This window comes from Ranitomeya variabilis, chromosome 6 (genome assembly GCF_051348905.1).
Source record: "Ranitomeya variabilis isolate aRanVar5 chromosome 6, aRanVar5.hap1, whole genome shotgun sequence".
NCBI classification, from domain to species: domain Eukaryota; kingdom Metazoa; phylum Chordata; class Amphibia; order Anura; family Dendrobatidae; genus Ranitomeya; species Ranitomeya variabilis.
The window spans coordinates 92,400,911-92,417,539 of record NC_135237.1 but is presented as its reverse complement, the minus strand read 5'-3'; the positions used below and the strand labels follow the sequence as shown (position 1 = coordinate 92,417,539).

The following is a 16,629-nucleotide window of genomic DNA, read 5'->3' as shown; positions in this document are numbered from 1 at the left end:
GATGACTGTGATGGCGACCTCTCAGAAATGCAGAGTCCGACGGTGCAAACTCCAGATATGCCCACTGATGTTACTGTTCCACCAGATACGGCAAATGTTTCGTTGAACCCGACAGGTACTGGCTTACGGAGGTCAGAGAGGAGCACAGCCGGAATTCCTCCGATATGATATAATCCTGATGAGTATGTGTTGCGTGTGAGTTGTGAGAAGCCATTTGTCGGGACGCCAAATTGAAAGTGGGGTGGAGTGTAAAATGGTGATGGTTTTTTTTATATCATAAACAGTGTTGATACAGTAACTGTGTTCAGCCACCAGAGGTCACCCTTGAGTAATAGACAGGATAATTACAATGTTGTTGCAGTAATTTTGTTCAGCCACCAGAGGTCACCCAGGAGTAAAAGACAAGAAGATTCTGGAAACAGGACAGTTACCTCAAAGAGAGTTTCTGGGCGTTTGAGAAGAAGCAGCGCGATGATGGAGAGTGGGGAATCCAGATCTTGAGGCATTCCTGTTTGGGACTGTGTGATTTCAAGAAAGCTATTCTTGTGAGTAAACAGAGAAGTGTGACCGGTCACCGACTGTGTAGTTAGCTAGGGATAGCTAGATAGGAATCACAGCCTGTTAAAGGACACTCTTGTATTAAGAATTGCCTGACAACTAATAGACACTGTTTGGATTCCTGCGCTTCACAATTCTGGCTGTGGGATATTCCTGGAATTATTTGTGAACTTTATCTGGATCTGCATCAGAAGATTTGTTGGCTCAAATATCTATTTAATCCGCTGCTGGACGTCTGTATAACAAATTCAGTTATTTACCGTTGAAGCATATATTGTGAAAGAGTATACTGTGAGCACTCAACAATAAGTATACACTGAGTATATACTGTGAGATATATATATATATTTTGGGAAAAACCGGGTACCCGTGATTTATTGTAAATTAGGCGGGAGGCGGGTGTAAGATTGTATTCCTGAGAGGACCACGTGTCACAGGCACAGTATAACCCCGTGTAGGCCCATTACAGTTAAGGGAGGGAGTGGTATAGTTGTGGGGTAGTCTGATTCCTGTCTGTGAAGCTGGCACTTGGGGTCTCTCAGGATGTATAACTTGTATTCTGTGAGTTGTGGCTGTTGTGGCCCATATTGTGTTGGGAGAGAAATTCTGTCATTTTTTGCATAAGTTATAAAGAAAAGTTGGTTTAATATCATATTGTGCCCTGAGTCATTCATAGCAGCGCCGCATTCTGTTCTCGAGCAGCGACCAGCATAACGGTCATTACAACTCAATGCTGCCTAGCGACAGCCCTGAAACCTGAAAGATCAGGAGAAGAGCTGTATGGAGAAGTGGGTCAAAATCCCTGCTGCAGTGTGTGCAAACTTGGTCAAGAACTACAGGAAACGTTTGACCTGTGTAATTGCAAACAAAGGTTTCTGTACCAAATATTAAATTCTATTTTCTATTGTATCAAATACTTATTTTATGCAATAAAATGCAAATGAATTATGTAAAAATCATATAATGTAGTTTTCTGTATTTTTTTTTTAGATTCTGTCTCTCACAGTTACAGTGTACATATGATACAAAGTATAGACCAAGGTAGGAAAACGTGCAAAATCGGCATTGCTTCAAATACTTATTTTCCCCACTGAATATATACAGTACATATATATATATATATATATATATATATATATATATATATATATATACACAGTTATGTGAAAAACTGTTTGCCCATTCATGATTTTTTATTTCTTTTGCATGTTTGTCACATTTAAATGTTTCAGATCAGCAAACAAGTTTTAATAGTAGACAAAGATAACACCAGTAAACACAAAATGTAGTTTTTTAAAGGAAGGTCTTTATTATTAGGAGAAAGAGAAATCCAAACTACAGGACTCTGAGTAAAAAAGTTACTGCCCCCTAAACCTAATAATTCCTTGTGCCACTCTTAGCAGCAATAATTGCAATCAAGCATTTGCGATAACTGGCAATGAGTCTTTCACAATGCTCTGGAGGAATTTTGGCCCACTCATCTTTGCAGAATTGTTTTGATTCAGCCACATTGGTGGGTTTCCGAGCATGAACCGCCTTTTTAAGGTCATGCCACCTCCAAAGTCTTAATTTTGTTTTTCTTAAGCCAATGAGAGCTGGACTTGCTGGTTTGTTTTGTATCATTGTCCTGCTGCATAACCCAAGTGTGCTTCAGGACTTTTTGGCAGCCATCAGAATTCATGGTTTGATTTACCACAGCAAGTTTTCCAAAACCTGAAGCAGCAAAACAGTCCCAGAGTATCAAAATTGTTGCCAAATTTATGTTTTTTCATAAATATACGCAAATCATATCGAAGAAATTTTACCACGAACATGAAGTACAATGTGTCACAAAAAAAACAAAAACTCAGAATCAGTGCAATTCCTTGAAGCGTTACAGATAGTGTTGAGCATTCCGATACCGCAAGTATCGGGTATCGGCCGATACTTGCGGTATCGGAATTCCGATACCGAGTTCCGATACTTTTGTGGTATCGGGAATCGGTATCGGAACCATATTCATGTGTAAAATAAAGAATTAAAATAAAAAATATGGATATACTCACCTCTCCGGTGGCCCCTGGATCTTACCGCTGTAACCGGGAGCCTTTGTTCCTAAGAATGAGCCCGTGAAGGACCTTCGATGACATCGCGGCTGACGTCGCAGCTTCTGATTGGTCGCGTGACCGCTCATGTGACCGCTCACGCGACCAATCAGAAGCCGCGACGTCAGCCGCGATGTCATCGAAGGTCCTTCATGGGCTCATTCTTAGGAACGGAGGCTCCCGGTTACAGCGGTAAGGTCCAGGGGCCGCCGGAGAGGTGAGTATATGGATATATATGGATATACTCACCTCTCTGGTGGCCCCTGGATCTTACTGCTGTAACCGGGAGCCTCCGTTCCTAAGAATGAGCCCGTGAAGGACCTTCGATGACGTCGCGGCTTCTGATTGGTCGCGTGAGCGGTCACATGAGCGGTCACGCGACCAATCAGAAGCCGCGACGTCATCGAAGGCCCTTCACGCGCTCATTCTTAGGAACAAAGGCTCCCGGTTACAGCAATAAGATCCAGGGGCCACCGGAGAGGTGTGTATATCCATATTTTTTATTTTAATTCTCTATTTTACACATGAATATGGATCCCAGGGCCTGAAGGAGTTTCCTCTCCTTCAGACCCTGGGAACCATTCCGATACTTTGCGTCCCATTGAAATGCATTGGTATCGGGTATCGGTATCGGCGATATCCAATATTTTTCGGGTATCGGCCGATACTATCCGATACCGATACTTTCAAGTATCGGACGGTATCGCTTAACACTAGTTACAGAGCTATAACCTCATAAAGTGACAGTGATCAGAATTGTAAAAATTGGCTTGGTCGTTAAGGTCAAAATAGGCTCGGTCACTGAAGGGTTAAAAACTGCATTTTGTGCTATCTTTGTCTAATATTTTAACATTTAAATTTGTTTGATGAGCTTTCCTAAATTATTGAAAGTTTTATACAATGGAAAATTCTCTGAAAATGTCAGTTCTCTGCATAGTTAGCTTCCTACTCTAGGGTAGGTTGAAGAGTTACATATCTATCTATCTATCTATCTATCTATCTATCTATCTATCTATCTATCTATCTATCTATCCACAGGAGTAGCATGAGTAGCTGAAGGACAATTGGCCCTGGTTCAAAAGTTTAACTTGGGGCCCCTACCACATGCAGATATTTTGAAGATTTATTTTTGTATAATTCCAACGTACAGAGCATGCTGTGGATTTGAAAATCCACAGCATGTCTACAGTCCATGGATTTTTTTTAATGCTGCAAGTGAATTGGTTATGTTGAGAATCCATCCACCTGCATTGTATTATACTTTGTTCCAGAATTTTGTTTTGTTATCCAAATATTGCTAAAATATGCAATGTTGCTTGTAACCAATAGGCTTGTGACAACCTCTACATCACACTTTGCGGGGAAATAACAGTAAATTTATTCCCTTTACATTGTAAAGTGTGAGGTTTGGTAAAGGAAAGACAATGAAGCTCGAGATCTGTGGGGGTTTGTGACACAAGATGGAAGGAGCTCTCTGGGGCTGGGTCCCAATCTGGAGGGAGATCTACAGCAAGCAGTTGAAGGGGGCCCTGCTTTGCATGGCCAGACCCATGACAGCCGTGATGACAACCCTGTCTCCTCGATTTCAGGAATTTCAGTTGTGGAGTTTTCACCAATGAGACACTTTTCACCAAGTGCATAATTAGAAAATGCTTAATGCCAAAGCAAACTTTTAAATGAATCCCACCTGCAAACATAAGATTGATTCAACTAGAACACCAAGTGTGCTCTTATCCTTAAGCTAATTATGCAAATTGTCTCTTCAGAGAGGAAGAGAGCTAGAACTCTAGTGCCACCTATTGGAAGGCCTTATCCTTAAGATCGCTCAACATATAATATTTTGATGAAACTGAAATTGTAAAAGGTCGAAAATGCTTTTTTAGTATTGAATATGTTCTAAAACTTTCAAACATATGATCTACAATTTTCATGTGTAGTTTTAATTAAGGAGGAGCAAACCAGAACAATAAAGTTTGGGGTCCGTACCGGACACTTAGTGTCCGATACCAAACCCCAAACATGGACTTTTTAATGTACATCCGGTTTTCTGTTCATGCTTGCCAGTCTATTGAAGCTTGTTGAAAAGCTGCAGCACAGCCAATCAACAATCTTTTAGACTGTTTGCACTTCTGGAGCCTTCATAGCCATATCAAGCATTGGCATGTCTGTGATTGGCTGGCGCACCACGTGACCCGGCTTGTATAAAAGCCGGATCACGAGTGTCGCCTCCATTCTGCTTTTATTAGTGTAGGAATAGGACAAAGATGGAGTGAGGGACAGATTCTGACTGCATATTCCGCAAAAACACTGCTGTGTGTACTCTGCAACCCATATGTATAGGAGTACTGTGCAAAAAGCTGCAGTGTGTACTCTGCAACTCATATCCATGGGAGTACTGTGTCAAAAGCCACTGTGTGTACTCTGTCACCAATATCTGTGGGAGTACTGTACCAAAAGCTACTGTGTGTAATCTGCAACCCATATCTGTGGGAGTACTGTGCCAAAACCGCTTTGTGAACTCTGCAACCCATATCTGTAGGAGCACTGTGCCAAAATGCCGCTGTGTGTACTTTGCAACCCATATCTGTGGGAGTACTGTGCCAAAAAGCCACATTTTGGCGCAGTGAGATTCTTAGGCTAAGGCTGTTAATGAGCCAGTTCATGCATGTAGTAGTCAAATTACTGCAATTTATACCTCTACTGAGTAATTTTTTGCAAAGTTGCCAGTTAACTTGAGTTGGTCTCTTTGCGGTCTCAAAAAACGCCCCGGCTAGGCAACCCTTATTGCCCCTGTGAACTGCACACTCACAATTGCTGCTGGCCACAGCCAGAGTTGCAGCTGAAGATGCATTGCTTGTTGTGATTGCATCTCTCCGTGTCAATATGGCAATCCTCGTCTTCCTCCTCTTCCACCCCCTCTGATGAGCTACTCAGCTGAGTGCCTCTCGGTTCACACCAAGTGGGTGTTACAACCTCATTGTCATCCTTTCTGTTCTCCCACTTCTCGCCTCTAGAGTCACTCTCCTCCTCTTCCTGCCCTGACTGCACAATGCAGTCCACATGCATCTCAGGTATATGAGTCTAATCAAGATCACGTCCACCTCTGGGGTTAATGTCTGGTGACGAGGGTCTGGATTCTGCTCAGATCCTACTTTGCCTGGCCCTGGATCTAACAGGAGAAAATTTGTGCATTGGTGTAGATGCTTTCCTCTTCTGGATTCTGTGAATCTTTGGAGCAGACCCATGATGCTCATGGAAAGAATGAGTGAACAGCTCTGCAGTCTGTCCCATAGTCATTTGGGCAGTTGGAAAGTTGTGACGTGGGTGGAAACAAAAGTAATTGGGTGCCACCTCTGAGGATTGTACTGTGTGTGATGTTACGGTGGAGGAAGAGGAGGAGAGGCCATTTGATGCAGCTCTTGTCATCCACTGGAGCACATGCTCTTTCTGACCCTCAACTACAAGGCATACCGCTGTGCAGCTGCCAAAGAACGGGAGTCAAGTAGCCATCCAGTAATAGATGTTGTCAGTTGTCTTTGGATAGGACTAGACAGTGTTTGCTCAGTAGAGCTTTCAGTAACATTACCACCTAACCCTCGTACATGTTGAACACCAAGCCTATTCCCCTTTCCTCCACAACATCACTTTTTCCTACTCATGTTGTATGTACCATTCCCCTCTTTTAACCAGCTGTTTCACAACCCCAGGCCCAGACCTGTCAGTCACCTGTCACTAAATGAACAATCAGTACCGTACATACTTGAGTATAAGCCGACCCAAATATAAGCCGAGCCACCTTATTTTACCACAAAAAAATTGGAAAACATATTGACCCGAGTATAAGCCTGGTACACATTGTACCCTCATCCCTATCTTGGTATGCATGGCCCCCTCATTCCCATTTTGGTACGCATGGCTCCTCATCCCTATCCTGGTATGCATGGTCCCCTCATACCAATCTTGGTGTGCATGGCCACCTCATCCCTATCCTGGTATGCATAGTCTCCTCATCCCTAAATCAAAATAAAAAATGTCATAAGACTAGGGAAAAACCATTCATGTGCATAAAATATATTCCCTTTAAAAACCAATAAATTTATTGATTACATGTTAAAAATCACCACCCAGTCTATAGACAAAACCGTGTTCAAAAGAACACAAAATTCTAAACAATAATACATAAACTGATACTCTAAGAGAAAAAACCTAAGAGTCCTGGTTCATCCCTATATGACCCCTGCCTGGCTGTGGAGGTTGGCACCCTAAAAGAGAGTTTTTTTGGCGCCCCCACTCCACGACGACTATCCCAATCTGTCCTTAACAGGCCCTGTCACTAATGCAGGTGGGAAAACATATAGCCTTAAAAGAGAAGAAGTATAGAAATAAAAATATGCAGGGTAAATAATAATTTTTTGTACTTATAAATAATCAGGAATAGAACCTTAGGGTATATTAAACCTTGAGGTACTGTATATTAGAACCTTACGGTATGCTAGAAGATATAACAATGAAATATTTAAACAAATGGTACACCCCTCTGTTAGAATAACCACAAATATATTGTCCCTGTGGAAAACAAAATATCAACCTTTCATTGGAGCAGCCATAGAAATTGAATAGATGCAAGGCCCAATATTAGCAAGTGTAACTAAGTGAATGGGATAGTCATTAATAAGGTATATACAACCCAATGAAAGAGTTAAGGTACCGTCACACTAAGCGACGCTGCAGCGATAGCGACAGCGATGCCGATCGCTGCAGCGTCGCTGTGTGGTCGCTGGAGAGCTGTCACACAGACCGCTCTCCAGCGACCAACGATGCCGAGGTCCCCGGGTAACCAGGGTAAACATCGGGTTACTAAGCGCAGGGCCGCGCTTAGTAACCCGATGTTTACCCTGGTTACCAGCGTAAAATGTAAGTACATACTTACATGCGTCCCCCGGCGTCCGCTTCCTGTAATGACTGAGCGCCGGCAGTAGCAGGGCACAGCGGTGACGTCACCGCTGTGCTGTGCTTTCACTTTCAATTTGCGGCGCTCAGTCAGTGTGGGAAGCGGACGCCGGGGGAAGCATGTAAGTATGTACTGTTTGTTTTTTTTTACATTTTACGCTGGTAACCAGGGTAAACATCGGGTTACTAAGCGCGGCCCTGCGCTTAGTAACCCGATGTTTACCCTGGTTACCAGTGTAAAATATCGCTGGTATGGTTGCTTTTGCTGTCAAACACGGCGATACACGGCGACCTAGCGACCAAATAATGTGCAGACCTTCTAGCAGCGACCAGCAATTTCACAGCGGGATTCTGATCGCTGCTGCGTGTCAAATACAGCGATATCGCTCCCTAGGACGCTGCAACGTCACAGATCGCTGGCGACGTTGCTTAGTGTGACGGTACCTTTAAACAAAAAAAGAAAAGAGGGGGACTTATCCTATGTAGAGAACATCACCTCGACGTGTTTCCCCAACTATACGGTTCATCAGAAGGTCCGATAGGAACCTGGTTATGCCAGAGATATGAGGTGCCCAGATAGAGGAAGCATACCTGACCAGCCTATGTTAGGTTTAAATACCCCACCGAAAAACTGAAGAGCCAATCACTTTCGCAAATTATGCACCCACCTGATAGAACACTTTGTCTCTCTGTCCGTGTGTCAATGGTAAAACTGCCATATTGGTATAATTACAAAGACAGCACATGGCCATAACGTCATAAGTATGAGATGGACTGGAGAGTCCTGTGCGCTTAGGATATATCAAACCATGGAGCGGTACCAAATGATAAAATAATCAATAGCCAGCATATCGCACCGCAATGCGTACCAAGGTGGAACACACAGGAAATAAGATAAGTGTCTCCTGTAGTGCCTTTATGGTCATCCGCAGAGTCATGTGCTCCAATGCATCAATGTATATCCGGTCATGCACATATCGAGTTCTAATAAACACAGTACCCGTATTTTCCGGCGTATAAGACGACTTTTTAACCCCTGAAAATCTTCTCAAAAGTCGGGGGTCGTCTTATACGTCGGGTAAGGCGTGTGCAGGGAGCGGTCCTGGATGGTTCCCAGGGTCTGCAGGAGAGGAGACTCTCCTTCAGGCCCTAGGATCCATATTCATGTAAAAAAAAGAATAAAAAATATGACTATACTTACCTTCCATCGGCCCCCGGCTCTCAGCGGCACAAGCGGCGGCCTCCGTTCCCAAGGATGCATTGCGCGAAGGACCGGAGATGACATCGCGGTCCTTTGGGCAATGCATCTTTGGGAACGGAGGCTGCCGCTTGCACCGCTGAGAGCCGGGGGCCATCGGAAGGTAAGTATAGCTATATTTTTATTTTTATTCTTTTTTTTACATGAATATGGATCCCAGGGCCTGAAGGAGAGTCTCCCCTCCTCCAGACCCTGGGAACCATCCGGACCGCACATGCCATATAAGACGACACCCAGCGTATAAGATGACCCCCGTCTTATACGGCGAGTATATCCCAAACTCCATATTTTATATGGAAAAGTTGGGGGTCGTCTTATACGCCCAGTCGTCTTATACACCCGAAAATACAGTATTTCCTGTAACGCTTTTCCGGTCGTGTGTGGATCCATGCGCTCCAAGCTGGAACGCATCAATGTATCTCCAGTCACGCGCACATAAAGTTGTGATGGACATAGAATTTGCATGAAGGTAATTTCATAATCTCTATGATAAATAGCGCATATCACACAGCAAAATATAGATATTAATCCCTCTATTGGTCAAACATCATATGTAACAAAGAGTGAGGGAATTCATATTCTTCAACCAAATATTAACCAGACAAAGAAACAATTATTGCACACTGATAATATATATAACGATATACAGATAAATTCCCAGTAATAGGGACCCAACTCAGTAATCGTCAAGAAATAAAACTATGGAGTCCACCATATAGTCCACCATATTAAAAATAGAACAAAGAATGCTAATTTTCCTCCCCTCAAAGAGGTGTAATAGTGGAGGGGTATAGAACATGAGTGAACTTATAGGAAACAGGTATATGTGAGGCATTCATTAAGACCCCTGGGGAACAAGGACTGCATCCTGAATATCCATTCCGTCTCACGTTTTAAGATGGCTTGATCAAAATCACCCCCCCTAAATTCAGGTTTAACCAGGTCAACCATAGAAAAGGATATTTCATCCATACGTCCGCCATGTAACTCATTAATATGGCGGGCGATGGGGGTGTCCCGCTTATTCCTAATGTCGCCCAGGTGTTCCCCAACCCTAACAACTCTGAATTCCCTCCTTGTTTTTCCAATGCAGTCCAAAGGACATGTACATGTACTGTAACTTTGTGAACAAGCCCCATGGATCTTCAATTTCCAAAGTCTCGAATGTAAAAAGTCCTCCCATTTGCCGCACTACGGAACCTTTTACATTGTAACTAGTGTTGAGCGATACCGTCCGATACTTGAAAGTATCGGTATCAGAAAGTATCGGCCGATACCGGCAAAGTATCGGATCTAATCCGATACCGATACCCGATACCAATACAAGTCAATGGGACACCGTATCGGACGGTATCCTGTATGGTTCCCAGGGTCTGAAGGAGAGGAAACTCTCCTTCAGGCCCTGGGATCCATATCAATGTGTAAAAGAAAGAATTAAAATAAAAAATAGGGATATACTCACCTCTCCGACGCAGCCTGGACTTTACCGCCGTAACCGGGAGCCGTTGTACCTAAGAATGCGCGCTTGAAGGGCCTTAGATGACGTCACGGCACTCTGATTGGTCCGTAGCGGTCGCGTGACCGCTACGCGACCAATCACAAAGCAGTGACGTCACCTAAGGTCTTTCAAGCGCTTGAAAGACCTTAGGTGACATCACTGCTTTGTGATTGGTCGCGTAGCGGTCTCGCAACCGCTACGGACCAATCAGAGCGCCGTGACGTCATCTAAGGCCCTAAAGCGCGCATTTTTAGGTACAACGGCTCCCGGTTACGGCGGTAAAGTCCAGGCTGCGTCGGAGAGGTGAGTATATCCCTATTTTTTATTTTAATTCTTTCTTTTACACATTGATATTAATCCCGATACCGATTCCCGATACCACAAAAGTATCGGATCTCGGTATCGGAATTCCGATACCCGCAAGTATCGGCCGATACCCGATACTTGCGGTATCGGAATGCTCAACACTAATTGTAACATGACTCCGCATTTCGTACAATTCCTGCACCTAAAAAAAAACAATTGGCCTTCTGTCCAGCCAAGTACCAGTGTTTTGAGGTTTCTGATAAAAACTGTGTAGTAGCCTGTCACGTATAGATCTTCCTATCATATAGGTAATATTTGGTCTTGGTGTTATCAGATTTTTAAGATTAGGATCTGACAATTGCACACTCCAATGTTTTTTGATAATCTGATTTACCCTCTCAGCTTGATTATCATAGGTGCCAATCATCCTGACCGCATTAGAAATATCCTCAGATTGATTTTTTTTTCCTAAGGAGAGAAGATCTGTCACGGCCAAGAGCCTCCTCATCCCTATCCTGGTATGCATAGTCTCCTCATCCCCATCATTATATGCATGGCTCCTCATCCCTATCCTGGTATGAATGGTCTCCTCATCCCTATCCTGATATGCATGTCTCCTCATCCCTATCCTGGTAGGCATAGCCTCCTCATCCCTATCCTAATATGCATGGCTCCTCATCCCTATCCTGGTAGGCATAGCCTCCTCATCCCTATCCTGATATGCATGGCCACCTCATCTCTATCCTCGTGTGCATGACCCCCTCATCACTATCCTGGTATGGCCCCCATCAGAAAAACATTAAAAAAATAAACTATCCTACTTACCTTCCTGCGCTCTCTTGCAGCGTCTTGTTCCGATGCCAGCGGCAGAGTTATGCTTGTAAGCATTGCACGGCAGTGACGTCATGTGCTGCTTAAAAGCAGAGGACAGCTGGCAGAATACTTACTGCTCTCCATGCGTGGAGAGCAGTGAATAATCACTGGCACTGCTCTTTAGGAGCGGGCACAATAGCAGCAGCTGACGGCTTTTTGCAGCTGCCTGGCTTTCAAGTTTGCCCGCTACTAAAGGGAATGAAAATTTGCTGCCCCCCACGCCCATGGAAGTGGAGGGCAGTGAATATTCATTCTCTTAAGTAGCTGACACACATGATCACCCGGCCACTGCAGGAAGTCGATGGCTGCTACTACTGTGCCCGCTATTACAGAGAATTGAATATTCACTCCCAGTGCAGTGAATGTTCATTTCTCTTTATCAGTGGTTACAGGTTTTAGCCACAGCAGCTGGCTCCTGCCTCCTGTGACCTGCTGCTCTGCTGCTGTCGCTCACCCTCCATCTTGTGGGACCCTCACTCGAGTATGAGCCGAGGGGGGCTTTTTCAGCATAAAAAATGTGCTGAAAAACACAGCTTATACTCAAGTTTATATGGTATTTATTTTCTGAGATAGTGTGCCTGCACAACAATATTAGCCCCATTATTGACCCTAACGATATTGATTAGGAAAGGGGCCTGGTGCCTGCATCCCAATATTAACCCTAACAATTTTAATTAGCAAATGGATCCTCTTAGCTTCACCCCAATATTAGCCCAAGTGATTTTGACTAGGAAATGGGGCCTGGTGAATGAACAATGTTAGCCCAAGCGATTTTGATTACAATATGTGGACTCCTGCCTGCACCCCAATATTAGCGCAATCAAATTTGATTAGAAATTGGACCTCCTGAGTCCTGACTGCATAGTATTACACACAAGTAGCCAAAACTATTTAGATTAGGAAATGGGGCCTGGTGCCTGCACCCCAATATTAGCCCTTATGATGTTGATGAGAAATGGGGCCTCCTGGCTGCATCCCAATATTGGCCTAAACAATTTTGATTAGGAAATGGGGCCTCCTGAGATCTGACTGCAACACAGTATTTGCCTAAACAATTTTGATTAGGAAATGGGGCTTGGTGCCTGTACCCCAACAACATCCCTAACAATTTTGATTACCAAATGGGGCCTCCTGGCTGCACCCCAATATGAGCCCAAATGATTTTGATTAGGAAATTGTCCTCCTGCCTGCACCCCAATATTAGCCCTAATGATTTTGATTAGAAAATGTGATTTTCTGAGTCATGATTGCAACACAGTATTAGCCCAAATTATTTTGAGTAGGAAATGTAAACTCCTGCCTGCACAACACAATTAGCACAAACTGGTTAGATGCTGGAAGGTCGATTTCACACAGGACAGGATCCTATCTAACTATATGACATCTAGGAGCAGCCTATCTGCGCTGTTACACTGACAAATTGGCAGCAAAACAACCTGTCTGCTTTTTATATGGATAGCGGCATGTGACATCAGCAGCCAATGACAGAAACCCTTGTGTCTAGATGTTGTGGATGGTTTCTAGGCCCTGATTGGCTGCTGGAATGTATAAATATTAAGGTAATTTTTTTTTTTTAATTCACACTCCGCCGCTTAGATTACCTACACACACTCCCTCCCCTCATAAAACACGTCCCTCCCCCAGCTCATCATACAGAACCACTATCCTAGCCAAAGTCCTAACAAAAGCATTAGTGGAAGCGCGATCATTTACCGAACTGTGACCAAATTTTGCCACGTTTGAGGAAAAATGCTCGGAAATCCGATCACAAATCAGAATGTGCTACATTTGTGCCGAATTTAAGATTGGCGAACGTTTTCCAAACAAGCTCGCTCATTTCTAATCTGCCCTTTGATGCCCCACCTCATACTTTGTGACTACTACAACAATTTAATTGAATCAAGAAATCTCCAAACGTGAATAAATGTTGTTTGGCTTTTACAAGACCAGTAGAGAATAGTTAAAGTAACAAAAACCATGAAATTGTACATACTGTACATACTATTGTTGTGTGTAACACTGTTAGTATTACAAACAATATTGTAGAGTTAGCATTTCTGTGGAATCCAGATTTTCTGTTTGCTTTTTGGCCAAAGATGAATAAAATTATATGAAGTGATTACACTGGGCTGTTAAATAGCAAAGCTGTTCCACGAAAAATATGAAAATGGAAATTTACGGTAGTTTATGAATGTTAAATAAGACTATCATCAAACCTGTATGATTTATTTTATTGAGTGACTGATGATAGATCTTAATTCTTTTTATTCAGGGTTGCTTTAATTCTGCCAAGAGGTGACTGAAATGAAAGGCGGTAAATTCTTGCCTCACTCTATTATAAATGTCAGTTTTAGATGGTCAATTTATAAAGCTTAAGGAACATTCCTTTGATCTTTGGTGAAAATATCCTACTTAGATGCCATTGTGGTTTTTAGGTTCTCTGTAAAATATCAACAACACAACCTCACTGCTTAACATACTTATAAATTACTTACAATATTTTAAGTATTTACCAAAATATAATTCTAGTGTAATGGATAGGTTAAGTTTAATCATGCCTGTAAACTATTGCTAGACATGAAAAGCAAATTTGTCAGAATGTGTGGCTAAATTGAATACATTTTCAATAGACATGAGCGGATGTTTTGAAATTTGAATTAGACGACTTTGCCAAATTTTCACCAAAATTTTATGCGAATCTCAATATTGGAAAACCCCACTGACCATAAATGCTTACACTTTGCAGGCAAGCGAGAAGACCCTGATCATAAGAGCCTACATTCTACAAGAGAGAAAAAGGTCCCTGCTCACCAAACGATCTTACACTCTACAAGAGAGGGAGCATATAGACCCCACTGACCATAACAGCTTACACTCCACACAGGAGAGAGAAAGGACCCCGTTTACCATAAGGGATTATACTCTGTGAGAGAGACAGAGAGAGTACCCTACTTATCATAAGAGCTTACACTCTAAAGGAGAAAGAAATGCACACTGACCATAAGAACCTACACTCTGTTAGCAAGAGAGGCTTTTCCTAGAGTTTTCCTGATGTCCACCGCCTGCCTACGGTTTTCTGCTTCCACCTTCCTCCACTCCACCTGCCTACCTGCAGTTTCCTGATGTCCTCCACCTGCCTGTGGTTTCCTGCACTTCACCTGTCTACCTATAGTTTTGTGTTCCTCTACTCACCAACCTGCTCTACCGACATCTGTGGCCCATCTGCCCACCTGGACCTTGGGCATAGAGGATCCACCTCACCCAGTGAGGCCCTTGAACTTCTCTTAACACCCCTACTTGAGGGCTGGGCTAGTCCCTGCTCTACTAAGCTTGTGTCAGCTGTCAACTCCAATGCATTCTCAATAAATTCTTCTCACTGTGCATTGTTCTTCTCAGTGCACAGTCACAATACGTTCCCTCTTGCCAGAAATCAGAAGTAAAAAGCCAGCAAGAGAGCACACTGTCATTGCACATTCTAAGAATACCCAGCATGAAAACACCAGCGCCACCCCCAAGTGACTTCACTTGTGGGTGGTGGCGCTCGTCTCTGCATGCTATTTTTACAACCCGCAATGACAGGTCACTCTCTTGTCAGCTCATTACTTCTCATAAGAGCCTGCGTGAGAGTGCATTATTAGAGTAAGTTCACACAGGGCGTTTTTGCTGCGTTTTTTTTTCTGCAGCAAAACTCGATCATCTTGGCAGGAAAGAAGCTGCGCCAAAAATGCAGGTTTAGGTGCGTTTTTTGGTGCGTTTTTATGCGTTTTTTTTCTCTTTGTGCATGCCAATAAAATTGAGTGCACACATAGAAAAAAAAACTTCTTGAATAGATAGAATGAATAGATAGATTGATAGAATAGATAGAATGAATGGATAGATTGAAAGAATAGATAGATTGATAGAATAGATTGATTGAATAGATAGAATAGATAGATTACCTGCGGTAACCTCTTCACTGGCATTTTCCCACAGTCCAGAGGTTACCTCAGGTCAGGCTGTGAGGAAGCGCAGGCCTGTATCAATGGCACCTTACCAGCCTGAGAATATCAGCCCCAGCTGTGAGCTTTAGCAAGGCTGGTTGTCAAAAATGGGGGTGACCCCACGCCGTTTTTTTAAATTATTTATTTAATTTTCTTTTTTTTAAAAGCTCGAGGACCCCTCTATTCTTGATAACTAGCCTTGCTGAAGCTGACAGCTGGGGGTTGCAGCCCCCAGCTGTGAGTTTTGTCTGGCTGGCTATCAGAAATAGAGGGGAACCTGTTGTGAACTCTGTTTTCGGGCTCCCTCTTGTGGTCACAGGTGGTATTGTGTGAGTTTTGTTTTTGGGCTCCCCCTGGTGGCTTTGTTTGTTATCCTGCGGATCTGTGGCTAATCAGCTGCCTCGTTATGCACTAGGGAGTTTCCTATTTAGCTCTGCTTCACCTCCACTTGTTGCCGGCTGTCGATGTATTCAGTGCTATTCTGATCTCCCCTGATTATCTTCATTTTCGGTCTCTTCTGGAGAAGCTAAGTTTCTGTTTGATTATTTTTTGCTCATCAGTCTGCAATATGATTTCAGTGTATGATGAGTCTAGTCCAGCTTGCTAATATGTGAGTTCTTGCTGCTGGTAAGCTCTGGGGTACGGAGTTGCTTCCCCGCACCGTTAGTTGGTGCGGGGGCTCGAGCAATCTCTGCGTGGATATTTTGCTTAGGGTTTTCTATTGACCGCACAGCTCCCTTCCTATTTTCTGCTATCTAGTGTTAGCGGGCCTCATTTGCTAAATCTATTTCATCTCTGCGTTTGTGCTTTCCCCTTAACTCACCGTTAATATTTGTGGGGGGCTTTTCTATATCTTTTGGGTCATTTCTCTGAGGCAAGTAAGGACTTTACTTTCCCTCTAGGAATAGGTAGTTTCTCAGGCCGTGAAGAGACGTCTAGGATTTTCAGGTAACGTTCCACGGCTGCCTATAGTTGTTTGTGGATAGGATCAGGTTGCGGTCAATCCAGATACCACTTCCCCAGAGCTGGTCGTCGGTTTAGTTACTTAGCTAGTCAATCTTGCGATCCTTGCCACTAGGATCATAACAGTACAGCCGGCCCATAAAGTGTTAATTGCATGGC

At 43.4% G+C, this 16,629-nt stretch overlaps 1 long non-coding RNA gene across 1 annotated transcript; it reads left to right on the top strand.

The window, feature by feature from the left end:
- Positions 1-431: 431 nt before the first annotated feature.
- On the top strand, positions 432-14,805 carry LOC143783476 (uncharacterized). Its single transcript, XR_013217194.1, has 3 exons — positions 432-545; positions 1,549-1,599; positions 14,274-14,805. It is a non-coding gene; the product is annotated as an uncharacterized LOC143783476 (long non-coding RNA).
- The last annotated feature ends 1,824 nt before the right edge of the window (positions 14,806-16,629 follow it).